General features: G+C 70.9%; 9 pseudogenes; all 9 read left to right on the top strand.

Annotated features, from left to right (window-relative positions):
* Positions 1-593: 593 nt before the first annotated feature.
* On the top strand, positions 594-713 carry LOC148756156 (5S ribosomal RNA; annotated as a pseudogene).
* A 1,417-nt stretch (positions 714-2,130) lies between these two features.
* On the top strand, positions 2,131-2,250 carry LOC148756155 (5S ribosomal RNA; annotated as a pseudogene).
* Positions 2,251-6,953: 4,703 nt separating this feature from the next.
* Positions 6,954-7,073, top strand: LOC148756154 (5S ribosomal RNA; annotated as a pseudogene).
* Positions 7,074-8,489: 1,416 nt separating this feature from the next.
* Positions 8,490-8,609, top strand: LOC148756153 (5S ribosomal RNA; annotated as a pseudogene).
* A 5,567-nt stretch (positions 8,610-14,176) lies between these two features.
* LOC148756152 (5S ribosomal RNA) lies at positions 14,177-14,296 on the top strand (annotated as a pseudogene).
* A 1,424-nt stretch (positions 14,297-15,720) lies between these two features.
* Positions 15,721-15,840, top strand: LOC148756151 (5S ribosomal RNA; annotated as a pseudogene).
* A 5,361-nt stretch (positions 15,841-21,201) lies between these two features.
* On the top strand, positions 21,202-21,321 carry LOC148756150 (5S ribosomal RNA; annotated as a pseudogene).
* Positions 21,322-22,745: 1,424 nt separating this feature from the next.
* Positions 22,746-22,865, top strand: LOC148756149 (5S ribosomal RNA; annotated as a pseudogene).
* Positions 22,866-27,220: 4,355 nt separating this feature from the next.
* LOC148756148 (5S ribosomal RNA) lies at positions 27,221-27,340 on the top strand (annotated as a pseudogene).
* Positions 27,341-27,965: the final 625 nt, after the last annotated feature.

Below are 27,965 nucleotides of genomic sequence, written 5' to 3'. Positions count from 1 at the left end.
TGATCGGGCGGGACGCCGGTCGCTGATGAGGGGCGAGGGCCCAGACAGAAGGCTGTGTGACGAAGGGTGGCGGCAGTCTGGAGGTGCTGCCCCCTGGTCGCGGGTGGCTCTCCCTGGCTTTGGGCCAGTGGGTGGGGCCGGCCAGGGCCAGGGCCTGGGTTGCACGTCCCTAGGGTGGAGGGGACTGAGAGGACCCTGCGACCCCCTCGGTGGCCCTGAGTGGTGGGGACAGCACAGCAGCAAGGGGGGTGTGCGGTTGTGGGGCTGGGGGGGGGATGAGAGGGGTTGGGGTAGGGGGGCGTGGTAAAAGCCATTCCGGGCGTGGGGAGTCCCAGGATGCCAGGGCGCCCAGACATATGTCACAGTCAGGGAAGTGACAGAGGCCTGTGGAGCCACTGGGGGGCGCGAAGGGGCCTCGCTGCGGGCCAGGAGTAGCCCGTCGCCCACACCAGCGGCGACCGGAGGAGGCGGGGAGCGGGCGGGAGGCACTCGGGCAGACATGCTCGCCACCCGAGCGGCCCAGCAGCATGGCGCGTGCGCTCAGGAGGCAAGTCGGGAGCAGGCTCTTGGAGTGCCGGTAGCCGGGTCCCAGTGCCTAAGGCCATACCACCCTGAACGCAGCAGATCTCGTCTGATCTCGGAAGCGAAGCAGGGTCTGTCCTGGTTAGTACTTGGATGGGAGACCGCCTGGGAATACCTGTTGGCTTTTGCTAGCGTCTCCTTTTGCATCGCCGCTCCGGCGTGGCTCCCTCCGAACCCCTGCCGCCCCTTGCCCCTCTGCAGCCTCCCAGCCAGCCGCAGGTCCCCCTGACCAGCAGAGGGTCAGCCGCCCGGCACTACAAGCTGGCAGCCCCGGCCGCACACCAGGCCCGTGGGCCAGGGCTCCCCCCCACACCCTCCTCTCAGTCCTCTTCGGTCCCGCAGGCCGTCATCGCGAATCCTTCGCCGACGCGCGGTCGCCGCCACCGCCGCCTGCGCCAAAGCCACCGCCACCACCGGGCTCCCCACCCCCCCCCCCCCCCCGCCAGCGCTGCCCTCGCCCCCGCCCCTGTCCCCGCCCCCGCCGCCGCCACCGCCAAACTCCCTCAAACTCCCTCCTGTGCTCTCCCCACCTCGGCCGCCAGCACCGCGCTCCCCATCTCCGCCACCAGTGCTGCCCTCTCCCCCACCCCCGCCCCCGCCGCCGCCATATCCGTACTCCCTCAATTCCCTCCTCCGCTCTCCCCGCCTCCAGCACCGCCATCTCCCCCGCCCCCGCCCCAGACCCCCGCATCCACCATCGCCATACTCCCTCAGTCTCCCGCCTCTGCTCTCCCGGCCTCCGCCGCCAGCACCGCCCTCACGCCCTCCCCCGCCCCCGCTGCCGCCATTGCCGCACTCCCTCAATTCCCTCCTCTGCTCTCCCCGCCTCCAGCACCGCCATCTTCCCCGCCCCCGCCCCAGCCCCCGCCACCACCAATGCCATACTCGCTCAGTCTCCCGCCTCTGCTCTCCTGGCCTCCGCCGCCAGAACCGCCCTCACGCCCTCCCCAGCCCCCGCCGCCACCGCCGCCGCCATCGGCCCCCGTGTCCCAGCGCCCACCGTCAAAGCCCCCATTGTCGCCGCCGCCATCGCCGCCCTGGCGCCATCCACGCGGTTGCCATCGCCTACCTCGCCACCCTCCCCTGCCTCCGCCGCCGCCGCCGCCGCCGCCGCAGCCGCCCCCGCCGCCGCCGCGGGGTCCTCCCACAACTCCCAGGCCCAGGGTTGCCTGCTGGTGCAGGCCTCCACCAGCCTTGGGGCTGCGGTTGGGGGTAAACCTGGTGGCGGTAGGGGGGCGGGTTGTATGCCGGTCTGGGTGCGGGGAGTCCCAGGATGCCAGAGTTCCACGACTTCTGGCACCATCAGGGAAGTGGCAGTGTCCCATGGAGCCCCGGGTGGCGCGAAGGGGCCTCGCTGTCGGCCAGGAGTAGCCCGCCGCCCACGCCAGGGGCATTAGGAAGAGGCGGGGAGCCGGACTGGGGGGGACGCGGTGCTGGCAGAGCCGGCCCGCGGGTCGATGCTCGCCACCGGAGCGGCTCATCTGCATGGCGGGCGCTCACGAGACAGGCCGGGAGCAGGCTCTTGGGGCGCGGGAGCCGGGTCCCAGCGTCTACGGCCATACCACCCTGAACGCGCCCGATCTCCTCTGATCTCGGGAGCTAAGCAGGGAGGGGCCTGGTTAGTACTTGCATGGGAGACCGCCTGGGAATACCTGTAGGCTTTTGCTCGCCTCTCCTTTTGCGCCGCCGCCCCGGCGTGCCTCCCTCCGAATCCCTGCCGCCCCTTGCCCCTCTGCAACCCCTGCAGCCGCCCAGCCAGCCGAAGGTCCCCCTGGCCAGAGGAGGGACAGCCGCCCAGCACTACAAGCTCGCATCCCCGGCCGCACACCAGGCCTGTCGGCCAGGGCTCCCCCCCTCTCCCTCTTCTTAGTGCTCTTCGCCGAGGCAGGCCGTCAGCCTGCAGCAGCCAGCCGCGTCTAGGTCGCCGCCGCCGCCACCGCCATCGCAGGGCTCCCTCTCGCTCCCCGACCCTGCCGCCGCCGCAACCCCCAACGCCCAAGCCCAGGGCTGCCTGCCGGCGCAGGCTTCCACCAGGCTCTCTCCATCCCAGGACGTGCCGGTCCTTTGCACCTCGGCCCGAGCCCAGGGGACGCCCATCCCTGCGCCTGCCCCTGGGCCCCGAGACACAGATTCGGCGTGTCCTCGGGCAAACGGGACGCCCACCCGCCCCGCCCCACCGGAGTCTTCTGTCTCCGCGGGCAGGCACCTCTCCCCACACCCCCGCGCGTCCCCTCCCGTCTCCCACAAGAGCCAGGAGCCCTCCCTTCCCGCCGGCCACGGTGTCCCCGACACAAAGGGCACAAAGAGCCGGGACAAACCAGGGGACGGCGGGAGCAGCACCCCAACACACCACGCGCCATCGACTCCAGGGGAGACCGCCACAAGGGAAGAGCAGGCACGCAGGCACACAATCCTCACAACCAGGGTGCCTGGGGGCTGCCACTCTCCTCCCGCGGGCGGGTCCCTGGGCGGGGCTCAGAGCCCACTGGCCCTCCGGAGACCCTGGCGGCCCGCCCCGGGGGCTTCAATGGTGACTGCCAACGCCAGGGCAATGCCTCCTTGGCGGAGCCCAGCCCCGGGCACGACCACACTCCGGTGGAGAAGCCACCACTTCAACACAGCCTCAGTGCGTCTGTCCCAGTCCGTGTGCCCGAATGTGCGTCCCTCCCACCCTCCCCCACCCCATGTCTGTCTGGCTCTGTGACGTGCCTGTTGGGTTCTGGCTCTGGCTCAGGAGCTCTCTCCCCGCGTGCCAGCCCCCTCTTTCTCTGTCTCTGTCCATGTCTCTCTGTATGTCTAGACACATACACGTACATATACGTGTATATTTCCATCTCGCTCCCTCTTACTCCTCCTCCCGTTCTGTCTGTCTGTCCCTGTCCTGCGGGGACTCTAGTCCCTCTGCCCGCACAAGAACGCAGGATTTGGCGAGGCCAAGAAGGAACACCCACAGAGCCACGGATAGGGGGCTCATAGCACCATGTCTCACGGGCGGCTGGCTTGGAGACACGGCAAGCCGGAGCCGCCCGATCCCCCACCTGCTGGCCGATTCTCTGCCAACCAACAGACCCACCAAGCCGGCCCACTGCAGTCCGCGCCCCTCTGCAATTTGCAGTCCACCATCCGCGCTTCCTAGCTTGGCCACCGCAGCTCTGCCGGTGTCCAATGGCCAACTGGCAACAGCTGAAGGCCAAGCGGTAACAGCTGATGTCAGTGCAGCCCCACGCAGTACCCCCGTCCCCCGGTACCCCCGTCTCCCCGTCACCCCTGTCTCCGTTCCCCCGGTTCCCCGTCTTCCTGTCCCCCGTCTCCCGGGTCCCCCGTCCCCACGTTCCACCATCCCCCCTATTCCGGTCCCCCCCGTCCCCTGTTCCCCCCGTCCCCTGATCCCCCTGTTCCCCCGTACCCCCATCCACCCTCTCCCAGTCCACCCGTCCCCCGGTGCCCCGGTCCCCCCAGTGCCCCATCCCCCGTCCCCCGCTCCCCCGTCCCCCCAGTCCCCGCACGCCCCTGGTCCACCCGTCCCCCATTCCCTCGTCTCCCGGTCCCCCCCTCCCCGGGTCCCCCGACCCCCGTTCCCCCGTCTCCCGGTCCTCCATCTCGCGGTCCACCTGTCCCCCGGTCCCCCAGTCCCAACGTCTCCCCGTCCCCCCGTCCCTCCTTCGCCTGGTCCCCCCGTCCCCCCATACCCCCGGTCTCCCGTTCCCCGGTCCCCCGTCGCCTCCTGGTCCCCCGGTCCCCCGGTTCCCCCGGCGCCCAGGCGCCCTTCTACCGGTCCCCCCGTTCCCCGGTCGCCCCGTCTCCCGGTCCCCAGTCTCCCGGTCCCCTGTCTCCCGGTCGCCCGGTCTTCCGGTCCCCCGGTCCTCCGTCCAGTGTTACCCCCTTCCCCCGGTCCCCCGGTCCCCCCATCTCCCTGTCCCTCTGTCTCCCGGTCCGGCCGCACACCCATCCCCCCGTCTCCCGGTCCCCCGTCTCCCGGTCGCCCGGTCCCCAGGTCCCCCGTCTCCCGGTCCCCTCATCCCCTGGACCCCCAACCCCCGGTCCCTGGTCCCCCGGTCCCCCAGTCCCCCGGTTCCCCCATCGCCCTGGCCCCCGTCTACCGATCCCCCAGTTCTCCATTCGCCCCGTCTTCCGGTCCACCCGTCCCACAGTCTCCCGTCTCCCGGTGTCCCATCTCCCGGTCACCCCGTCCCCGGTCCCCCGTCTCGCAGTCCCCCGTCTCCTAGTCGCCCCGTTCCCCGGTACCCGATCTCCCGGTCCCCTCATCACCCAGTCCCCCAACCCCCGGTCCCCCGGTCCCCCCGTCCCCCGGTCCCCGGTCCCCCGGTCCCCCCATCTCCCGGTCCACTGGTACCCCCGTCCCCCCAGTCCATTCATGCCCCTGGTCACCCCGTCGCCCGGTCCCCTATCCCCCGGTCCCCCCAACCTCCGGTCCCCCGGTCCGCGGGTCCCCTGGTCCCCCCATCCGCCGTTCCCCCGGTCCCCCCCGTCTCCGTTGCCCCGGTCCCCCCGTCCCCCGGTCCCCCCGTCCCCCGGTCCCCCCGACCCTCCAGTCCCCCTGTCCCTCTGTCTCCCGGTCCCCCCGTCACCCCGTCCCCCCGGCCCCAGGTCCCCCATCTCCCGGTCCACCCGTCTCACGGTCCCCCGTTCCCCCGTTTCCCGGTCCCCCCCTCCCCATGTCCCTCGTCCCCCAGTACCCTCGTACTCCTGTCCCTCCATCCACCGGTCTCCTGGTCCCTCCGTCCCACCGTCCGCCAGTCCCACCGTCCTCTCATTCCCCCAATCCCCCAGTCCCCCAGTCTCCCTGTCCCCCAATTCCCCGGTCTCCCTTTCCCCTGGTACCGTGTCCCCCCATCTCCCGGTCCCCCCGTCCCCTGGTCCCACTGTCTCCCAGTACCCAGTCCCCCTGTCCCCCCGGTCCCCCGGTCCCCTTGTCCCCCCATCCCCCAGTCCCCCCGTCCCCCCGGCCCTCTCGTACTCCCGTCCCCCCATCTTCCGGTCACCCCTTCCCCCCGTCCCACATGCCCCCGTCTCCCAGACCCCCCGTCCCCCGGTTCTCCCAGTTCCAACGGTCTCCCTGTCCCCCTGCCCCCCTTCCCCCATCTCCTGGTACCCCGTCCCCCGGTACCCCCGCCCCGGGTTCCTACAGTCCCACCGTTCTCCCTGTCCCACCCCTTACAACCGTCTCCCGGTCCCCTGTCCCCCGGTCCTCCCGTCCCCCGGTCCCCCTGTCCCCCCGTTCTGTCTGTCGGTCCCTGTCCTGCGGGGACTCTAGTCCCTCTGCCCGCACAAGAACCCAGGATTTGGCGAGGCCAAGAAGGAACACCAACAGAGCCACGGATAGGGGGCTCATAGCACCATGTCTCACGGGCAGCTGGCTTGGAGACACGGCAAGCCGGAGCCGCCCGATCCCCAACCTGCCGGCCGATTCTCTGCCAACCAACAGACCCACCAAGCCGGCCCACTGCAGTCCGCGCCCCTCTGCAATTTGCAGTCCACCATCCGCGCTTCCTAGCTTGGCCACCGCAGCTCTGCCAGTGGCCAATGGCCAACTGGCAACAGCTGATGGCCAAGCGGTAACAGCTGATGTCCGTGCAGCCCCCACGCAGCACCCCTCCACGCGAGGCCCAGAGCCTGGAAAGTGCTCTCTGCAAGTCTGTCCCCACAGTCCCCGTCTGTCTCTCTCCGCCTACCTCTTGCTCCGTCTCTGACCTTCTCTCATCCTCTCTCTCAACACCCTGGGTCAGGAGAGGTGATGTGTAGCCAGTGAAGTGACCAGTGATCGGGCGGGACGCCGGTCGCTGATGAGGGGCGAGGGCCCAGACAGAAGGCTGTGTGACGAAGGGTGGCGGCAGTCTGGAGGTGCTGCCCCCTGGTCGCGGGTGGCTCTCCCTGGCTTTGGGCCAGTGGGTGGGGCCGGCCAGGGCCAGGGCCTGGGTTGCACGTCCCTAGGGTGGAGGGGACTGAGAGGACCCTGCGACCCCCTCGGTGGCCCTGAGTGGTGGGGACAGCACAGCAGCAAGGGGGGTGTGCGGTTGTGGGGCTGGGGGGGGATGAGAGGGGTTGGGGTAGGGGGGCGTGGTAAAAGCCATTCCGGGCGTGGGGAGTCCCAGGATGCCAGGGCGCCCAGACATATGTCACAGTCAGGGAAGTGACAGAGGCCTGTGGAGCCACTGGGGGGCGCGAAGGGGCCTCGCTGCGGGCCAGGAGTAGCCCGTCGCCCACACCAGCGGCGATCGGAGGAGGCGGGGAGCGGGCGGGAGGCACTCGGGCAGACATGCTCGCCACCCGAGCGGCCCAGCAGCATGGCGCGTGCGCTCAGGAGGCAAGTCGGGAGCAGGCTCTTGGAGTGCCGGGAGCCGGGTCCCAGTGCCTAAGGCCATACCACCCTGAACGCAGCAGATCTCGTCTGATCTCGGAAGCGAAGCAGGGTCTGTCCTGGTTAGTACTTGGATGGGAGACCGCCTGGGAATACCTGTTGGCTTTTGCTAGCGTCTCCTTTTGCATCGCCGCTCCGGCGTGGCTCCCTCCGAACCCCTGCCGCCCCTTGCCCCTCTGCAGCCTCCCAGCCAGCCGCAGGTCCCCCTGACCAGCAGAGGGTCAGCCGCCCGGCACTACAAGCTGGCAGCCCCGGCCGCACACCAGGCCCGTGGGCCAGGGCTCCCCCCCACACCCTCCTCTCAGTCCTCTTCGGTCCCGCAGGCCGTCATCGCGAATCCTTCGCCGACGCGCGGTCGCCGCCACCGCCGCCTGCGCCAAAGCCACCGCCACCACCGGGCTCCCCACCCCCCCCCCCCCCCGCCAGCGCTGCCCTCGCCCCCGCCCCTGTCCCCGCCCCCGCCGCCGCCACCGCCAAACTCCCTCAAACTCCCTCCTGTGCTCTCCCCACCTCGGCCGCCAGCACCGCGCTCCCCATCTCCGCCACCAGTGCTGCCCTCTCCCCCACCCCCGCCCCCGCCGCCGCCATATCCGTACTCCCTCAATTCCCTCCTCCGCTCTCCCCGCCTCCAGCACCGCCATCTCCCCCGCCCCCGCCCCAGACCCCCGCATCCACCATCGCCATACTCCCTCAGTCTCCCGCCTCTGCTCTCCCGGCCTCCGCCGCCAGCACCGCCCTCACGCCCTCCCCCGCCCCCGCTGCCGCCATTGCCGCACTCCCTCAATTCCCTCCTCTGCTCTCCCCGCCTCCAGCACCGCCATCTTCCCCGCCCCCGCCCCAGCCCCCGCCACCACCAATGCCATACTCGCTCAGTCTCCCGCCTCTGCTCTCCTGGCCTCCGCCGCCAGAACCGCCCTCACGCCCTCCCCAGCCCCCGCCGCCACCGCCGCCGCCATCGGCCCCCGTGTCCCAGCGCCCACCGTCAAAGCCCCCATTGTCGCCGCCGCCATCGCCGCCCTGGCGCCATCCACGCGGTTGCCATCGCCTACCTCGCCACCCTCCCCTGCCTCCGCCGCCGCCGCCGCCGCCGCCGCAGCCGCCCCCGCCGCCGCCGCGGGGTCCTCCCACAACTCCCAGGCCCAGGGTTGCCTGCTGGTGCAGGCCTCCACCAGCCTTGGGGCTGCGGTTGGGGGTAAACCTGGTGGCGGTAGGGGGGCGGGTTGTATGCCGGTCTGGGTGCGGGGAGTCCCAGGATGCCAGAGTTCCACGACTTCTGGCACCATCAGGGAAGTGGCAGTGTCCCATGGAGCCCCGGGTGGCGCGAAGGGGCCTCGCTGTCGGCCAGGAGTAGCCCGCCGCCCACGCCAGGGGCATTAGGAAGAGGCGGGGAGCCGGACTGGGGGGGACGCGGTGCTGGCAGAGCCGGCCCGCGGGTCGATGCTCGCCACCGGAGCGGCTCATCTGCATGGCGGGCGCTCACGAGACAGGCCGGGAGCAGGCTCTTGGGGCGCGGGAGCCGGGTCCCAGCGTCTACGGCCATACCACCCTGAACGCGCCCGATCTCCTCTGATCTCGGGAGCTAAGCAGGGAGGGGCCTGGTTAGTACTTGCATGGGAGACCGCCTGGGAATACCTGTAGGCTTTTGCTCGCCTCTCCTTTTGCGCCGCCGCCCCGGCGTGCCTCCCTCCGAATCCCTGCCGCCCCTTGCCCCTCTGCAACCCCTGCAGCCGCCCAGCCAGCCGAAGGTCCCCCTGGCCAGAGGAGGGACAGCCGCCCAGCACTACAAGCTCGCATCCCCGGCCGCACACCAGGCCTGTCGGCCAGGGCTCCCCCCCTCTCCCTCTTCTTAGTGCTCTTCGCCGAGGCAGGCCGTCAGCCTGCAGCAGCCAGCCGCGTCTAGGTCGCCGCCGCCGCCACCGCCATCGCAGGGCTCCCTCTCGCTCCCCGACCCTGCCGCCGCCGCAACCCCCAACGCCCAAGCCCAGGGCTGCCTGCCGGCGCAGGCTTCCACCAGGCTCTCTCCATCCCAGGACGTGCCGGTCCTTTGCACCTCGGCCCGAGCCCAGGGGACGCCCATCCCTGCGCCTGCCCCTGGGCCCCGAGACACAGGATCGGCGTGTCCTCGGGCAAACGGGACGCCCACCCGCCCCGCCCCACCGGAGTCTTCTGTCTCCGCGGGCAGGCACCTCTCCCCACACCCCCGCGCGTCCCCTCCCGTCTCCCACAAGAGCCAGGAGCCCTCCCTTCCCGCCGGCCACGGTGTCCCCGACACAAAGGGCACAAAGAGCCGGGACAAACCAGGGGACGGCGGGAGCAGCACCCCAACACACCACGCGCCATCGACTCCAGGGGAGACCGCCACAAGGGAAGAGCAGGCACGCAGGCACACAATCCTCACAACCAGGGTGCCTGGGGGCTGCCACTCTCCTCCCGCGGGCGGGTCCCTGGGCGGGGCTCAGAGCCCACTGGCCCTCCGGAGACCCTGGCGGCCCGCCCCGGGGGCTTCAATGGTGACTGCCAACGCCAGGGCAATGCCTCCTTGGCGGAGCCCAGCCCCGGGCACGACCACACTCCGGTGGAGAAGCCACCACTTCAACACAGCCTCAGTGCGTCTGTCCCAGTCCGTGTGCCCGAATGTGCGTCCCTCCCACCCTCCCCCACCCCATGTCTGTCTGGCTCTGTGACGTGCCTGTTGGGTTCTGGCTCTGGCTCAGGAGCTCTCTCCCCGCGTGCCTGCCCCCTCTTTCTCTGTCTCTGTCCATGTCTCTCTGTATGTCTAGACACATACACGTACATATACGTGTATATTTCCATCTCTCTCCCTCTTACTCCTCCTCCCGTTCTGTCTGTCTGTCCCTGTCCTGCGGGGACTCTAGTCCCTCTGCCCGCACAAGAACGCAGGATTTGGCGAGGCCAAGAAGGAACACCCACAGAGCCACGGATAGGGGGCTCATAGCACCATGTCTCACGGGCGGCTGGCTTGGAGACACGGCAAGCCGGAGCCGCCCGATCCCCCACCTGCTGGCCGATTCTCTGCCAACCAACAGACCCACCAAGCCGGCCCACTGCAGTCCGCGCCCCTCTGCAATTTGCAGTCCACCATCCGCGCTTCCTAGCTTGGCCACCGCAGCTCTGCCGGTGTCCAATGGCCAACTGGCAACAGCTGAAGGCCAAGCGGTAACAGCTGATGTCAGTGCAGCCCCACGCAGTACCCCCGTCCCCCGGTACCCCCGTCTCCCCGTCACCCCTGTCTCCGTTCCCCCGGTTCCCCGTCTTCCTGTCCCCCGTCTCCCGGGTCCCCCGTCCCCACGTTCCACCATCCCCCCTATTCCGGTCCCCCCCGTCCCCTGTTCCCCCCGTCCCCTGATCCCCCTGTTCCCCCGTACCCCCATCCACCCTCTCCCAGTCCACCCGTCCCCCGGTGCCCCGGTCCCCCCAGTGCCCCATCCCCCGTCCCCCGCTCCCCCGTCCCCCCAGTCCCCCCACGCCCCTGGTCCACCCGTCCCCCATTCCCTCGTCTCCCGGTCCCCCCCTCCCCGGGTCCCCCGACCCCCGTTCCCCCGTCTCCCGGTCCTCCGTCTCGCGGTCCACCTGTCCCCCGGTCCCCCAGTCCCAACGTCTCCCCGTCCCCCTGTCCCTCCTTCGCCTGGTCCCCCCGTCCCCCCATACCCCCGGTCTCCCGTTCCCCGGTCCCCCGTCGCCTCCTGGTCCCCCGGTCCCCCGGTTCCCCCGGCGCCCAGGCGCCCTTCTACCGGTCCCCCCGTTCCCCGGTCGCCCCGTCTCCCGGTCCCCAGTCTCCCGGTCCCCTGTCTCCCGGTCGCCCGGTCTTCCGGTCCCACGGTCCTCCGTCCAGTGTTACCCCCTTCCCCCGGTCCCCCGGTCCCCCCATCTCCCTGTCCCTCTGTCTCCCTGTCCGGCCGCACACCCATCCCCCCGTCTCCCGGTCCCCCGTCTCCCGGTCGCCCGGTCCCCAGGTCCCCCGTCTCCCGGTCCCCTCATCCCCTGGACCCCCAACCCCCGGTCCCTGGTCCCCCGGTCCCCCAGTCCCCCGGTTCCCCCATCGCCCTGGCCCCCGTCTACCGATCCCCCAGTTCTCCGTTCGCCCCGTCTTCCGGTCCTCCCGTCCCACAGTCTCCCGTCTCCCGGTGTCCCATCTCCCGGTCACCCCGTCCCCGGTCCCCCGTCTCGCGGTCCCCCGTCTCCTAGTCGCCCCGTTCCCCGGTACCCGATCTCCCGGTCCCCTCATCCCCCAGTCCCCCAACCCCCGGTCCCCCGGTCCCCCCGTCCCCCGGTCCCCGGTCCCCCGGTCCCCCCATCTCCCGGTCCACTGGTACCCCCGTCCCCCCAGTCCATTCATGCCCCTGGTCACCCAGTCGCCCGGTCCCCTATCCCCCGGTCCCCCCAACCTCCGGTCCCCCGGTCCGCGGGTCCCCTGGTCCCCCCATCCGCCGTTCCCCCGGTCCCCCCCGTCTGCGTTGCCCCGGTCCCCCCGTCCCCCGGTCCCCCCGTCCCCCGGTCCCCCCGACCCTCCAGTCCCCCTGTCCCTCTGTCTCCCGGTCCCCCCGTCACCCCGTCACCCCGGCCCCAGGTCCCCCATCTCCCGGTCCCCCCATCTCACGGTCCCCCGTTCCCCCGTTTCCCGGTCCCCCCCTCCCCATGTCCCTCGTCCCCCAGTACGCTCGTACTCCTGTCCCTCCATCCACCGGTCTCCTGGTCCCTCCGTCCCACCGTCCGCCAGTCCCACCGTCCTCTCATTCCCCCAATCCCCCAGTCCCCCAGTCTCCCTGTCCCCCAATTCCCCGGTCTCCCTTTCCCCTGGTACCGTGTCCCCCCATCTCCCGGTCCCCCCGTCCCCTGGTCCCACTGTCTCCCAGTACCCAGTCCCCCTGTCCCCCCGGTCCCCCGGTCCCCTTGTCCCCCCATCCCCCAGTCCCCCCGTCCCCCCGGCCCTCTCGTACTCCCGTCCCCCCATCTTCCGGTCACCCCTTCCTCCCGTCCCACATGCCCCCGTCTCCCAGATCCCCCGTCCCCCGGTTCTCCCAGTTCCAACGGTCTCCCTGTCCCCCTGCCCCCCTTCCCCCATCTCTTGGTACCCCGTCCCCCGGTACCCCCGCCCCGGGTTCCTACAGTCCCACCGTTCTCCCTGTCCCCCCCCTTACACCCATCTCCCGGTCCCCTCATCCCCCAGTCCCCCAACCCCCGGTCCCCCCGTCCCCCGGTCCCCGGTCCCCCGGTCCCCCCATCTCCCGGTCCACTGGTACCCCCGTCCCCCCAGTCCATTCATGCCCCTGGTCACCCCGTCGCCCGGTCCCCTATCCCCCGGTCCCCCCAACCTCCGGTCCCCCGGTCCGCGGGTCCCCTGGTCCCCCCGTCCCCCGGTCCCCCCGACCCTCCAGTCCCCCTGTCCCTCTGTCTCCTGGTCCCCCCGTCACCCCGTCCCCCCGGCCCCAGGTCCCCCATCTCCCGGTCCCCCCGTCTCACGGTCCCCCGTTCCCCCGTTTCCCGGTCCCCCCCTCCCCATGTCCCTCGTCCCCCAGTACCCTCGTACTCCTGTCCCTCCATCCACCGGTCTCCTGGTCCCTCCGTCCCACCGTCCGCCAGTCCCACCGTCCTCTCATTCCCCCAATCCCCCAGTCCCCCAGTCTCCCTGTCCCCCAATTCCCCGGTCTCCCTTTCCCCTGGTACCGTGTCCCCCCATCTCCCGGTCCCCCCGTCCCCTGGTCCCACTGTCTCCCAGTACCCAGTCCCCCTGTCCCCCCGGTCCCCCGGTCCCCTTGTCCCCCCATCCCCCAGTCCCCCCGTCCCCCCGGCCCTCTCGTACTCCCGTCCCCCCATCTTCCGGTCACCCCTTCCCCCCGTCCCACATGCCCCCATCTCCCAGACCCCCCGTCCCCCGGTTCTCCCAGTTCCAACGGTCTCCCTGTCCCCTTGCCCCCCTTCCCCCATCTCCTGGTACCCCGTCCCCCGGTACCCCCGCCCCGGGTTCCTACAGTCCCACCGTTCTCCCTGTCCCCCCCCTTACACCCGTCTCCCGGTCCCCTGTCCCCCGGTCCTCCCGTCCCCCGGTCCCCCTGTCCCCCCGTTCTGTCTGTCGGTCCCTGTCCTGCGGGGACTCTAGTCCCTCTGCCCGCACAAGAACCCAGGATTTGGCGAGGCCAAGAAGGAACACCAACAGAGCCACGGATAGGGGGCTCATAGCACCATGTCTCACGGGCAGCTGGCTTGGAGACACGGCAAGCCGGAGCCGCCCGATCCCCAACCTGCCGGCCGATTCTCTGCCAACCAACAGACCCACCAAGCCGGCCCACTGCAGTCCGCGCCCCTCTGCAATTTGCAGTCCACCATCCGCGCTTCCTAGCTTGGCCACCGCAGCTCTGCCAGTGGCCAATGGCCAACTGGCAACAGCTGATGGCCAAGCGGTAACAGCTGATGTCCGTGCAGCCCCCACGCAGCACCCCTCCACGCGAGGCCCAGAGCCTGGAAAGTGCTCTCTGCAAGTCTGTCCCCACAGTCCCCGTCTGTCTCTCTCCGCCTACCTCTTGCTCCGTCTCTGGCCTTCTCTCATCCTCTCTCTCAACACCCTGGGTCAGGAGAGGTGATGTGTAGCCAGTGAAGTGACCAGTGATCGGGCGGGACGCCGGTCGCTGATGAGGGGCGAGGGCCCAGACAGAAGGCTGTGTGACGAAGGGTGGCGGCAGTCTGGAGGTGCTGCCCCCTGGTCGCGGGTGGCTCTCCCTGGCTTTGGGCCAGTGGGTGGGGCCGGCCAGGGCCAGGGCCTGGGTTGCACGTCCCTAGGGTGGAGGGGACTGAGAGGACCCTGCGACCCCCTCGGTGGCCCTGAGTGGTGGGGACAGCACAGCAGCAAGGGGGGTGTGCGGTTGTGGGGCTGGGGGGGGGATGAGAGGGGTTGGGGTAGGGGGGCGTGGTAAAAGCCATTCCGGGCGTGGGGAGTCCCAGGATGCCAGGGCGCCCAGACATATGTCACAGTCAGGGAAGTGACAGAGGCCTGTGGAGCCACTGGGGGGCGCGAAGGGGCCTCGCTGCGGGCCAGGAGTAGCCCGTCGCCCACACCAGCGGCGACCGGAGGAGGCGGGGAGCGGGCGGGAGGCACTCGGGCAGACATGCTCGCCACCCGAGCGGCCCAGCAGCATGGCGCGTGCGCTCAGGAGGCAAGTCGGGAGCAGGCTCTTGGAGTGCCGGGAGCCGGGTCCCAGTGCCTAAGGCCATACCACCCTGAACGCAGCAGATCTCGTCTGATCTCGGAAGCGAAGCAGGGTCTGTCCTGGTTAGTACTTGGATGGGAGACCGCCTGGGAATACCTGTTGGCTTTTGCTAGCGTCTCCTTTTGCATCGCCGCTCCGGCGTGGCTCCCTCCGAACCCCTGCCGCCCCTTGCCCCTCTGCAGCCTCCCAGCCAGCCGCAGGTCCCCCTGACCAGCAGAGGGTCAGCCGCCCGGCACTACAAGCTGGCAGCCCCGGCCGCACACCAGGCCCGTGGGCCAGGGCTCCCCCCCCACACCCTCCTCTCAGTCCTCTTCGGTCCCGCAGGCCGTCATCGCGAATCCTTCGCCGACGCGCGGTCGCCGCCACCGCCGCCTGCGCCAAAGCCACCGCCACCACCGGGCTCCCCACCCCCCCCCCCCCCCCCCGCCAGCGCTGCCCTCGCCCCCGCCCCTGTCCCCGCCCCCGCCGCCGCCACCGCCAAACTCCCTCAAACTCCCTCCTGTGCTCTCCCCACCTCGGCCGCCAGCACCGCGCTCCCCATCTCCGCCACCAGTGCTGCCCTCTCCCCCACCCCCGACCCTGCCGCCGCCATATCCGTACTCCCTTAATTCCCTCCTCCGCTCTCCCCGCCTCCAGCACCGCCATCTCCCCCGCCCCCGCCTCAGACCCCCGCATCCACCATCGCCATACTCCCTCAGTCTCCCGCCTCTGCTCTCCTGGCCTCCGCCGCCAGCACCGCCCTCACGCCCTCCCCCGCCCCCGCTGCCGCCATTGCCGCACTCCCTCAATTCCCTCCTCTGCTCTCCCCGCCTCCAGCACCGCCATCTTCCCCGCCCCCGCCCCAGCCCCCGCCACCACCAATGCCATACTCGCTCAGTCTCCCGCCTCTGTTCTCCCGGCCTCCGCCGCCAGCACCGCCCTCACGCCCTCCCCAGCCCCCGCCGCCACCGCCGCCGCCATCGGCCCCCGTGTCCCAGCGCCCACCGTCAAAGCCCCCATTGTCGCCGCCGCCATCGCCGCCCTGGCGCCATCCACGCGGTTGCCATCGCCTACCTCGCCACCCTCCCCTGCCTCCGCCGCCGCCGCCGCCGCCGCCGCCGCAGCCGCCCCCGCCGCCGCCGCGGGGTCCTCCCACAACTCCCAGGCCCAGGGTTGCCTGCTGGTGCAGGCCTCCACCAGCCTTGGGGCTGCGGTTGGGGGTAAACCTGGTGGCGGTAGGGGGGCGGGTTGTATGCCGGTCTGGGTGCGGGGAGTCCCAGGATGCCAGAGTTCCACGACTTCTGGCACCATCAGGGAAGTGGCAGTGTCCCATGGAGCCCCGGGTGGCGCGAAGGGGCCTCGCTGTCGGCCAGGAGTAGCCCGCCGCCCACGCCAGGGGCATTAGGAAGAGGCGGGGAGCCGGACTGGGGGGGGACGCGGTGCTGGCAGAGCCGGCCCGCGGGTCGATGCTCGCCACCGGAGCGGCTCATCTGCATGGCGGGCGCTCACGAGACAGGCCGGGAGCAGGCTCTTGGGGCGCGGGAGCCGGGTCCCAGCGTCTACGGCCATACCACCCTGAACGCGCCCGATCTCCTCTGATCTCGGGAGCTAAGCAGGGAGGGGCCTGGTTAGTACTTGCATGGGAGACCGCCTGGGAATACCTGTAGGCTTTTGCTCGCCTCTCCTTTTGCGCCGCCGCCCCGGCGTGCCTCCCTCCGAATCCCTGCCGCCCCTTGCCCCTCTGCAACCCCTGCAGCCGCCCAGCCAGCCGAAGGTCCCCCTGGCCAGAGGAGGGACAGCCGCCCAGCACTACAAGCTCGCATCCCCGGCCGCACACCAGGCCTGTCGGCCAGGGCTCCCCCCCTCTCCCTCTTCTTAGTGCTCTTCGCCGAGGCAGGCCGTCAGCCTGCAGCAGCCAGCCGCGTCTAGGTCGCCGCCGCCGCCACCGCCATCGCAGGGCTCCCTCTCGCTCCCCGACCCTGCCGCCGCCGCAACCCCCAACGCCCAAGCCCAGGGCTGCCTGCCGGCGCAGGCTTCCACCAGGCTCTCTCCATCCCAGGACGTGCCGGTCCTTTGCACCTCGGCCCGAGCCCAGGGGACGCCCATCCCTGCGCCTGCCCCTGGGCCCCGAGACACAGGATCGGCGTGTCCTCGGGCAAACGGGACGCCCACCCGCCCCGCCCCACCGGAGTCTTCTGTCTCCGCGGGCAGGCACCTCTCCCCACACCCCCGCGCGTCCCCTCCCGTCTCCCACAAGAGCCAGGAGCCCTCCCTTCCCGCCGGCCACGGTGTCCCCGACACAAAGGGCACAAAGAGCCGGGACAAACCAGGGGACGGCGGGAGCAGCACCCCAACACACCACGCGCCATCGACTCCAGGGGAGACCGCCACAAGGGAAGAGCAGGCACGCAGGCACACAATCCTCACAACCAGGGTGCCTGGGGGCTGCCACTCTCCTCCCGCGGGCGGGTCCCTGGGCGGGGCTCAGAGCCCACTGGCCCTCCGGAGACCCTGGCGGCCCGCCCCGGGGGCTTCAATGGTGACTGCCAACGCCAGGGCAATGCCTCCTTGGCGGAGCCCAGCCCCGGGCACGACCACACTCCGGTGGAGAAGCCACCACTTCAACACAGCCTCAGTGCGTCTGTCCCAGTCCGTGTGCCCGAATGTGCGTCCCTCCCACCCTCCCCCACCCCATGTCTGTCTGGCTCTGTGACGTGCCTGTTGGGTTCTGGCTCTGGCTCAGGAGCTCTCTCCCCGCGTGCCTGCCCCCTCTTTCTCTGTCTCTGTCCATGTCTCTCTGTATGTCTAGACACATACACGTACATATACGTGTATATTTCCATCTCGCTCCCTCTTACTCCTCCTCCCGTTCTGTCTGTCTGTCCCTGTCCTGCGGGGACTCTAGTCCCTCTGCCCGCACAAGAACGCAGGATTTGGCGAGGCCAAGAAGGAACACCCACAGAGCCACGGATAGGGGGCTCATAGCACCATGTCTCACGGGCGGCTGGCTTGGAGACACGGCAAGCCGGAGCCGCCCGATCCCCCACCTGCTGGCCGATTCTCTGCCAACCAACAGACCCACCAAGCCGGCCCACTGCAGTCCGCGCCCCTCTGCAATTTGCAGTCCACCATCCGCGCTTCCTAGCTTGGCCACCGCAGCTCTGCCGGTGTCCAATGGCCAACTGGCAACAGCTGAAGGCCAAGCGGTAACAGCTGATGTCAGTGCAGCCCCACGCAGTACCCCCGTCCCCCGGTACCCCCGTCTCCCCGTCACCCCTGTCTCCGTTCCCCCGGTTCCCCGTCTTCCTGTCCCCCGTCTCCCGGGTCCCCCGTCCCCACGTTCCACCATCCCCCCTATTCCGGTCCCCCCCGTCCCCTGTTCCCCCCGTCCCCTGATCCCCCTGTTCCCCCGTACCCCCATCCACCCTCTCCCAGTCCACCCGTCCCCCGGTGCCCCCGTCCCCCCAGTGCCCCATCCCCCGTCCCCCGCTCCCCCGTCCCCCCAGTCCCCCCACGCCCCTGGTCCACCCGTCCCCCATTCCCTCGTCTCCCGGTCCCCCCCTCCCCGGGTCCCCCGACCCCCGTTCCCCCGTCTCCCGGTCCTCCGTGCAGTGTTACCCCCTTCCCCCGGTCCCCCGGTCCCCCCATCTCCCTGTCCCTCTGTCTCCCGGTCCGGCCGCACACCCATCCCCCCCTCTCCCGGTCCCCCGTCTCCCGGTCGCCCGATCCCCAGGTCCCCCGTCTCCCGGTCCCCTCATCCCCTGGACCCCCAACCCCCGGTCCCTGGTCCCCCGGTCCCCCAGTCCCCCGGTTCCCCCATCGCCCTGGCCCCCGTCTACCGATCCCCCAGTTCTCCGTTCGCCCCGTCTTCCGGTCCTCCCGTCCCACAGTCTCCCGTCTCCCGGTGTCCCATCTCCCGGTCACCCCGTCCCCGGTCCCCCGTCTCGCGGTCCCCCGTCTCCTAGTCGCCCCGTTCCCCGGTACCCGATCTCCCGGTCCCCTCATCCCCCAGTCCCCCAACCCCCGGTCCCCCGGTCCCCCCGTCCCCCGGTCCCCGGTCCCCCGGTCCCCCCATCTCCCGGTCCACTGGTACCCCCGTCCCCCCAGTCCATTCATGCCCCTGGTCACCCCGTCGCCCGGTCCCCTATCCCCCGGTCCCCCCAACCTCCGGTCCCCCGGTCCGCGGGTCCCCTGGTCCCCCCATCCGCCGTTCCCCCGGTCCCCCCCGTCTGCGTTGCCCCGGTCCCCCCGTCCCCCGGTCCCCCCGTCCCCCGGTCCCCCCGACCCTCCAGTCCCCCTGTCCCTCTGTCTCCCGGTCCCCCCGTCACCCCGTCACCCCGGCCCCAGGTCCCCCATCTCCCGGTCCCCCCATCTCACGGTCCCCCGTTCCCCCGTTTCCCGGTCCCCCCCTCCCCATGTCCCTCGTCCCCCAGTACCCTCGTACTCCTGTCCCTCCATCCACCGGTCTCCTGGTCCCTCCGTCCCACCGTCCGCCAGTCCCACCGTCCTCTCATTCCCCCAATCCCCCAGTCCCCCAGTCTCCCTGTCCCCCAATTCCCCGGTCTCCCTTTCCCCTGGTACCGTGTCCCCCCATCTCCCGGTCCCCCCGTCCCCTGGTCCCACTGTCTCCCAGTACCCAGTCCCCCTGTCCCCCCGGTCCCCCGGTCCCCTTGTCCCCCCATCCCCCAGTCCCCCCGTCCCCCCGGCCCTCTCGTACTCCCGTCCCCCCATCTTCCGGTCACCCCTTCCTCCCGTCCCACATGCCCCCGTCTCCCAGATCCCCCGTCCCCCGGTTCTCCCAGTTCCAACGGTCTCCCTGTCCCCCTGCCCCCCTTCCCCCTTCTCTTGGTACCCCGTCCCCCGGTACCCCCGCCCCGGGTTCCTACAGTCCCACCGTTCTCCCTGTCCCCCCCCTTACACCCATCTCCCGGTCCCCTCATCCCCCAGTCCCCCAACCCCCGGTCCCCCCGTCCCCCGGTCCCCGGTCCCCCGGTCCCCCCATCTCCCGGTCCACTGGTACCCCCGTCCCCCCAGTCCATTCATGCCCCTGGTCACCCCGTCGCCCGGTCCCCTATCCCCCGGTCCCCCCAACCTCCGGTCCCCCGGTCCGCGGGTCCCCTGGTCCCCCCATCCGCCGTTCCCCCGGTCCCCCCCGTCTCCGTTGCCCCGGTCCCCCCGTCCCCCGGTCCCCCCGTCCCCCGGTCCCCCCGACCCTCCAGTCCCCCTGTCCCTCTGTCTCCTGGTCCCCCCGTCACCCCGTCCCCCCGGCCCCAGGTCCCCCATCTCCCGGTCCCCCCGTCTCACGGTCCCCCGTTCCCCCGTTTCCCGGTCCCCCCCTCCCCATGTCCCTCGTCCCCCAGTACCCTCGTACTCCTGTCCCTCCATCCACCGGTCTCCTGGTCCCTCCGTCCCACCGTCCGCCAGTCCCACCGTCCTCTCATTCCCCCAATCCCCCAGTCCCCCAGTCTCCCTGTCCCCCAATTCCCCGGTCTCCCTTTCCCCTGGTACCGTGTCCCCCCATCTCCCGGTCCCCCCGTCCCCTGGTCCCACTGTCTCCCAGTACCCAGTCCCCCTGTCCCCCCGGTCCCCCGGTCCCCTTGTCCCCCCATCCCCCAGTCCCCCCGTCCCCCCGGCCCTCTCGTACTCCCGTCCCCCCATCTTCCGGTCACCCCTTCCCCCCGTCCCACATGCCCCCATCTCCCAGACCCCCCGTCCCCCGGTTCTCCCAGTTCCAACGGTCTCCCTGTCCCCTTGCCCCCCTTCCCCCATCTCCTGGTACCCCGTCCCCCGGTACCCCCGCCCCGGGTTCCTACCGTCCCACCGTTCTCCCTGTCCCCCCCCTTACACCCGTCTCCCGGTCCCCTGTCCCCCGGTCCTCCCGTCCCCCGGTCCCCCTGTCCCCCCGTTCTGTCTGTCGGTCCGTGTCCTGCGGGGACTCTAGTCCCTCTGCCCGCACAAGAACCCAGGATTTGGCGAGGCCAAGAAGGAACACCAACAGAGCCACGGATAGGGGGCTCATAGCACCATGTCTCACGGGCAGCTGGCTTGGAGACACGGCAAGCCGGAGCCGCCCGATCCCCAACCTGCCGGCCGATTCTCTGCCAACCAACAGACCCACCAAGCCGGCCCACTGCAGTCCGCGCCCCTCTGCAATTTGCAGTCCACCATCCGCGCTTCCTAGCTTGGCCACCGCAGCTCTGCCAGTGGCCAATGGCCAACTGGCAACAGCTGATGGCCAAGCGGTAACAGCTGATGTCCGTGCAGCCCCCACGCAGCACCCCTCCACGCGAGGCCCAGAGCCTGGAAAGTGCTCTCTGCAAGTCTGTCCCCACAGTCCCCGTCTGTCTCTCTCCGCCTACCTCTTGCTCCGTCTCTGGCCTTCTCTCATCCTCTCTCTCAACACCCTGGGTCAGGAGAGGTGATGTGTAGCCAGTGAAGTGACCAGTGATCGGGCGGGACGCCGGTCGCTGATGAGGGGCGAGGGCCCAGACAGAAGGCTGTGTGACGAAGGGTGGCGGCAGTCTGGAGGTGCTGCCCCCTGGTCGCGGGTGGCTCTCCCTGGCTTTGGGCCAGTGGGTGGGGCCGGCCAGGGCCAGGGCCTGGGTTGCACGTCCCTAGGGTGGAGGGGACTGAGAGGACCCTGCGACCCCCTCGGTGGCCCTGAGTGGTGGGGACAGCACAGCAGCAAGGGGGGTGTGCGGTTGTGGGGCTGGGGGGGGGATGAGAGGGGTTGGGGTAGGGGGGCGTGGTAAAAGCCATTCCGGGCGTGGGGAGTCCCAGGATGCCAGGGCGCCCAGACATATGTCACAGTCAGGGAAGTGACAGAGGCCTGTGGAGCCACTGGGGGGCGCGAAGGGGCCTCGCTGCGGGCCAGGAGTAGCCCGTCGCCCACACCAGCGGCGACCGGAGGAGGCGGGGAGCGGGCGGGAGGCACTCGGGCAGACATGCTCGCCACCCGAGCGGCCCAGCAGCATGGCGCGTGCGCTCAGGAGGCAAGTCGGGAGCAGGCTCTTGGAGTGCCGGGAGCCGGGTCCCAGTGCCTAAGGCCATACCACCCTGAACGCAGCAGATCTCGTCTGATCTCGGAAGCGAAGCAGGGTCTGTCCTGGTTAGTACTTGGATGGGAGACCGCCTGGGAATACCTGTTGGCTTTTGCTAGCGTCTCCTTTTGCATCGCCGCTCCGGCGTGGCTCCCTCCGAACCCCTGCCGCCCCTTGCCCCTCTGCAGCCTCCCAGCCAGCCGCAGGTCCCCCTGACCAGCAGAGGGTCAGCCGCCCGGCACTACAAGCTGGCAGCCCCGGCCGCACACCAGGCCCGTGGGCCAGGGCTCCCCCCCCACACCCTCCTCTCAGTCCTCTTCGGTCCCGCAGGCCGTCATCGCGAATCCTTCGCCGACGCGCGGTCGCCGCCACCGCCGCCTGCGCCAAAGCCACCGCCACCACCGGGCTCCCCACCCCCCCCACCCCCCCCCGCCAGCGCTGCCCTCGCCCCCGCCCCTGTCCCCGCCCCCGCCGCCGCCACCGCCAAACTCCCTCAAACTCCCTCCTGTGCTCTCCCCACCTCGGCCGCCAGCACCGCGCTCCCCATCTCCGCCACCAGTGCTGCCCTCTCCCCCACCCCCGACCCTGCCGCCGCCATATCCGTACTCCCTTAATTCCCTCCTCCGCTCTCCCCGCCTCCAGCACCGCCATCTCCCCCGCCCCCGCCTCAGACCCCCGCATCCACCATCGCCATACTCCCTCAGTCTCCCGCCTCTGCTCTCCTGGCCTCCGCCGCCAGCACCGCCCTCACGCCCTCCCCCGCCCCCGCTGCCGCCATTGCCGCACTCCCTCAATTCCCTCCTCTGCTCTCCCCGCCTCCAGCACCGCCATCTTCCCCGCCCCCGCCCCAGCCCCCGCCACCACCAATGCCATACTCGCTCAGTCTCCCGCCTCTGTTCTCCCGGCCTCCGCCGCCAGCACCGCCCTCACGCCCTCCCCAGCCCCCGCCGCCACCGCCGCCGCCATCGGCCCCCGTGTCCCAGCGCCCACCGTCAAAGCCCCCATTGTCGCCGCCGCCATCGCCGCCCTGGCGCCATCCACGCGGTTGCCATCGCCTACCTCGCCACCCTCCCCTGCCTCCGCCGCCGCCGCCGCCGCCGCCGCCGCAGCCGCCCCCGCCGCCGCCGCGGGGTCCTCCCACAACTCCCAGGCCCAGGGTTGCCTGCTGGTGCAGGCCTCCACCAGCCTTGGGGCTGCGGTTGGGGGTAAACCTGGTGGCGGTAGGGGGGCGGGTTGTATGCCGGTCTGGGTGCGGGGAGTCCCAGGATGCCAGAGTTCCACGACTTCTGGCACCATCAGGGAAGTGGCAGTGTCCCATGGAGCCCCGGGTGGCGCGAAGGGGCCTCGCTGTCGGCCAGGAGTAGCCCGCCGCCCACGCCAGGGGCATTAGGAAGAGGCGGGGAGCCGGACTGGGGGGGGACGCGGTGCTGGCAGAGCCGGCCCGCGGGTCGATGCTCGCCACCGGAGCGGCTCATCTGCATGGCGGGCGCTCACGAGACAGGCCGGGAGCAGGCTCTTGGGGCGCGGGAGCCGGGTCCCAGCGTCTACGGCCATACCACCCTGAACGCGCCCGATCTCCTCTGATCTCGGGAGCTAAGCAGGGAGGGGCCTGGTTAGTACTTGCATGGGAGACCGCCTGGGAATACCTGTAGGCTTTTGCTCGCCTCTCCTTTTGCGCCGCCGCCCCGGCGTGCCTCCCTCCGAATCCCTGCCGCCCCTTGCCCCTCTGCAACCCCTGCAGCCGCCCAGCCAGCCGAAGGTCCCCCTGGCCAGAGGAGGGACAGCCGCCCAGCACTACAAGCTCGCATCCCCGGCCGCACACCAGGCCTGTCGGCCAGGGCTCCCCCCCTCTCCCTCTTCTTAGTGCTCTTCGCCGAGGCAGGCCGTCAGCCTGCAGCAGCCAGCCGCGTCTAGGTCGCCGCCGCCGCCACCGCCATCGCAGGGCTCCCTCTCGCTCCCCGACCCTGCCGCCGCCGCAACCCCCAACGCCCAAGCCCAGGGCTGCCTGCCGGCGCAGGCTTCCACCAGGCTCTCTCCATCCCAGGACGTGCCGGTCCTTTGCACCTCGGCCCGAGCCCAGGGGACGCCCATCCCTGCGCCTGCCCCTGGGCCCCGAGACACAGGATCGGCGTGTCCTCGGGCAAACGGGACGCCCACCCGCCCCGCCCCACCGGAGTCTTCTGTCTCCGCGGGCAGGCACCTCTCCCCACACCCCCGCGCGTCCCCTCCCGTCTCCCACAAGAGCCAGGAGCCCTCCCTTCCCGCCGGCCACGGTGTCCCCGACACAAAGGGCACAAAGAGCCGGGACAAACCAGGGGACGGCGGGAGCAGCACCCCAACACACCACGCGCCATCGACTCCAGGGGAGACCGCCACAAGGGAAGAGCAGGCACGCAGGCACACAATCCTCACAACCAGGGTGCCTGGGGGCTGCCACTCTCCTCCCGCGGGCGGGTCCCTGGGCGGGGCTCAGAGCCCACTGGCCCTCCGGAGACCCTGGCGGCCCGCCCCGGGGGCTTCAATGGTGACTGCCAACGCCAGGGCAATGCCTCCTTGGCGGAGCCCAGCCCCGGGCACGACCACACTCCGGTGGAGAAGCCACCACTTCAACACAGCCTCAGTGCGTCTGTCCCAGTCCGTGTGCCCGAATGTGCGTCCCTCCCACCCTCCCCCACCCCATGTCTGTCTGGCTCTGTGACGTGCCTGTTGGGTTCTGGCTCTGGCTCAGGAGCTCTCTCCCCGCGTGCCTGCCCCCTCTTTCTCTGTCTCTGTCCATGTCTCTCTGTATGTCTAGACACATACACGTACATATACGTGTATATTTCCATCTCGCTCCCTCTTACTCCTCCTCCCGTTCTGTCTGTCTGTCCCTGTCCTGCGGGGACTCTAGTCCCTCTGCCCGCACAAGAACGCAGGATTTGGCGAGGCCAAGAAGGAACACCCACAGAGCCACGGATAGGGGGCTCATAGCACCATGTCTCACGGGCGGCTGGCTTGGAGACACGGCAAGCCGGAGCCGCCCGATCCCCCACCTGCTGGCCGATTCTCTGCCAACCAACAGACCCACCAAGCCGGCCCACTGCAGTCCGCGCCCCTCTGCAATTTGCAGTCCACCATCCGCGCTTCCTAGCTTGGCCACCGCAGCTCTGCCGGTGTCCAATGGCCAACTGGCAACAGCTGAAGGCCAAGCGGTAACAGCTGATGTCAGTGCAGCCCCACGCAGTACCCCCGTCCCCCGGTACCCCCGTCTCCCCGTCACCCCTGTCTCCGTTCCCCCGGTTCCCCGTCTTCCTGTCCCCCGTCTCCCGGGTCCCCCGTCCCCACGTTCCACCATCCCCCCTATTCCGGTCCCCCCCGTCCCCTGTTCCCCCCGTCCCCTGATCCCCCTGTTCCCCCGTACCCCCATCCACCCTCTCCCAGTCCACCCGTCCCCCGGTGCCCCCGTCCCCCCAGTGCCCCATCCCCCGTCCCCCGCTCCCCCGTCCCCCCAGTCCCCCCACGCCCCTGGTCCACCCGTCCCCCATTCCCTCGTCTCCCGGTCCCCCCCTCCCCGGGTCCCCCGACCCCCGTTCCCCCGTCTCCCGGTCCTCCGTGCAGTGTTACCCCCTTCCCCCGGTCCCCCGGTCCCCCCATCTCCCTGTCCCTCTGTCTCCCGGTCCGGCCGCACACCCATCCCCCCCTCTCCCGGTCCCCCGTCTCCCGGTCGCCCGATCCCCAGGTCCCCCGTCTCCCGGTCCCCTCATCCCCTGGACCCCCAACCCCCGGTCCCTGGTCCCCCGGTCCCCCAGTCCCCCGGTTCCCCCATCGCCCTGGCCCCCGTCTACCGATCCCCCAGTTCTCCGTTCGCCCCGTCTTCCGGTCCTCCCGTCCCACAGTCTCCCGTCTCCCGGTGTCCCATCTCCCGGTCACCCCGTCCCCGGTCCCCCGTCTCGCGGTCCCCCGTCTCCTAGTCGCCCCGTCCCCCGGTCCCCGGTCCCCCGGTCCCCCCATCTCCCGGTCCACTGGTACCCCCGTCCCCCCAGTCCATTCATGCCCCTGGTCACCCCGTCGCCCGGTCCCCTATCCCCCGGTCCCCCCAACCTCCGGTCCCCCGGTCCGCGGGTCCCCTGGTCCCCCCATCCGCCGTTCCCCCGGTCCCCCCCGTCTCCGTTGCCCCGGTCCCCCCGTCCCCCGGTCCCCCCGTCCCCCGGTCCCCCCGACCCTCCAGTCCCCCTGTCCCTCTGTCTCCCGGTCCCCCCGTCACCCCGTCCCCCCGGCCCCAGGTCCCCCATCTCCCGGTCCCCCCGTCTCACGGTCCCCCGTTCCCCCGTTTCCCGGTCCCCCCCTCCCCATGTCCCTCGTCCCCCAGTACCCTCGTACTCCTGTCCCTCCATCCACCGGTCTCCTGGTCCCTCCGTCCCACCGTCCGCCAGTCCCACCGTCCTCTCATTCCCCCAATCCCCCAGTCTCCCTGTCCCCCAATTCCCCGGTCTCCCTTTCCCCTGGTACCGTGTCCCCCCATCTCCCGGTCCCCCCGTCCCCTGGTCCCACTGTCTCCCAGTACCCAGTCCCCCTGTCCCCCCGGTCCCCCGGTCCCCTTGTCCCCCCATCCCCCAGTCCCCCCGTCCCCCCGGCCCTCTCGTACTCCCGTCCCCCCATCTTCCGGTCACCCCTTCCCCCCGTCCCACATGCCCCCGTCTCCCAGACCCCCCGTCCCCCGGTTCTCCCAGTTCCAACGGTCTCCCTGTCCCCCTGCCCCCCTTCCCCCATCTCCTGGTACCCCGTCCCCCGGTACCCCCGCCCCGGGTTCCTACAGTCCCACCGTTCTCCCTGTCCCACCCCTTACAACCGTCTCCCGGTCCCCTGTCCCCCGGTCCTCCCGTCCCCCGGTCCCCCTGTCCCCCCGTTCTGTCTGTCGGTCCCTGTCCTGCGGGGACTCTAGTCCCTCTGCCCGCACAAGAACCCAGGATTTGGCGAGGCCAAGAAGGAACACCAACAGAGCCACGGATAGGGGGCTCATAGCACCATGTCTCACGGGCAGCTGGCTTGGAGACACGGCAAGCCGGAGCCGCCCGATCCCCAACCTGCCGGCCGATTCTCTGCCAACCAACAGACCCACCAAGCCGGCCCACTGCAGTCCGCGCCCCTCTGCAATTTGCAGTCCACCATCCGCGCTTCCTAGCTTGGCCACCGCAGCTCTGCCAGTGGCCAATGGCCAACTGGCAACAGCTGATGGCCAAGCGGTAACAGCTGATGTCCGTGCAGCCCCCACGCAGCACCCCTCCACGCGAGGCCCAGAGCCTGGAAAGTGCTCTCTGCAAGTCTGTCCCCACAGTCCCCGTCTGTCTCTCTCCGCCTACCTCTTGCTCCGTCTCTGGCCTTCTCTCATCCTCTCTCTCAACACCCTGGGTCAGGAGAGGTGATGTGTAGCCAGTGAAGTGACCAGTGATCGGGCGGGACGCCGGTCGCTGATGAGGGGCGAGGGCCCAGACAGAAGGCTGTGTGACGAAGGGTGGCGGCAGTCTGGAGGTGCTGCCCCCTGGTCGCGGGTGGCTCTCCCTGGCTTTGGGCCAGTGGGTGGGGCCGGCCAGGGCCAGGGCCTGGGTTGCACGTCCCTAGGGTGGAGGGGACTGAGAGGACCCTGCGACCCCCTCGGTGGCCCTGAGTGGTGGGGACAGCACAGCAGCAAGGGGGGTGTGCGGTTGTGGGGCTGGGGGGGGATGAGAGGGGTTGGGGTAGGGGGGCGTGGTAAAAGCCATTCCGGGCGTGGGGAGTCCCAGGATGCCAGGGCGCCCAGACATATGTCACAGTCAGGGAAGTGACAGAGGCCTGTGGAGCCACTGGGGGGCGCGAAGGGGCCTCGCTGCGGGCCAGGAGTAGCCCGTCGCCCACACCAGCGGCGATCGGAGGAGGCGGGGAGCGGGCGGGAGGCACTCGGGCAGACATGCTCGCCACCCGAGCGGCCCAGCAGCATGGCGCGTGCGCTCAGGAGGCAAGTCGGGAGCAGGCTCTTGGAGTGCCGGGAGCCGGGTCCCAGTGCCTAAGGCCATACCACCCTGAACGCAGCAGATCTCGTCTGATCTCGGAAGCGAAGCAGGGTCTGTCCTGGTTAGTACTTGGATGGGAGACCGCCTGGGAATACCTGTTGGCTTTTGCTAGCGTCTCCTTTTGCATCGCCGCTCCGGCGTGGCTCCCTCCGAACCCCTGCCGCCCCTTGCCCCTCTGCAGCCTCCCAGCCAGCCGCAGGTCCCCCTGACCAGCAGAGGGTCAGCCGCCCGGCACTACAAGCTGGCAGCCCCGGCCGCACACCAGGCCCGTGGGCCAGGGCTCCCCCCCCACACCCTCCTCTCAGTCCTCTTCGGTCCCGCAGGCCGTCATCGCGAATCCTTCGCCGACGCGCGGTCGCCGCCACCGCCGCCTGCGCCAAAGCCACCGCCACCACCGGGCTCCCCACCCCCCCCCCCCCCCCCGCCAGCGCTGCCCTCGCCTCCGCCCCTGTCCCCGCCCCCGCCGCCGCCACCGCCAAACTCCCTCAAACTCCCTCCTGTGCTCTCCCCACCTCGGCCGCCAGCACCGCGCTCCCCATCTCCGCCACCAGTGCTGCCCTCTCCCCCACCCCCGCCCCCGCCGCCGCCATATCCGTACTCCCTCAATTCCCTCCTCCGCTCTCCCCGCCTCCAGCACCGCCATCTCCCCCGCCCCCGCCCCAGACCCCCGCATCCACCATCGCCATACTCCCTCAGTCTCCCGCCTCTGCTCTCCCGGCCTCCGCCGCCAGCACCG

The sequence above is a fragment of the Rhinolophus sinicus genome, chromosome 12 (genome assembly GCF_057876585.1).
Source record: "Rhinolophus sinicus isolate RSI-liver-muscle chromosome 12, RSI-T2T, whole genome shotgun sequence".
NCBI lineage: Eukaryota > Metazoa > Chordata > Mammalia > Chiroptera > Rhinolophidae > Rhinolophus > Rhinolophus sinicus.
This window is presented reverse-complemented; position numbering and strand designations above follow the sequence as displayed.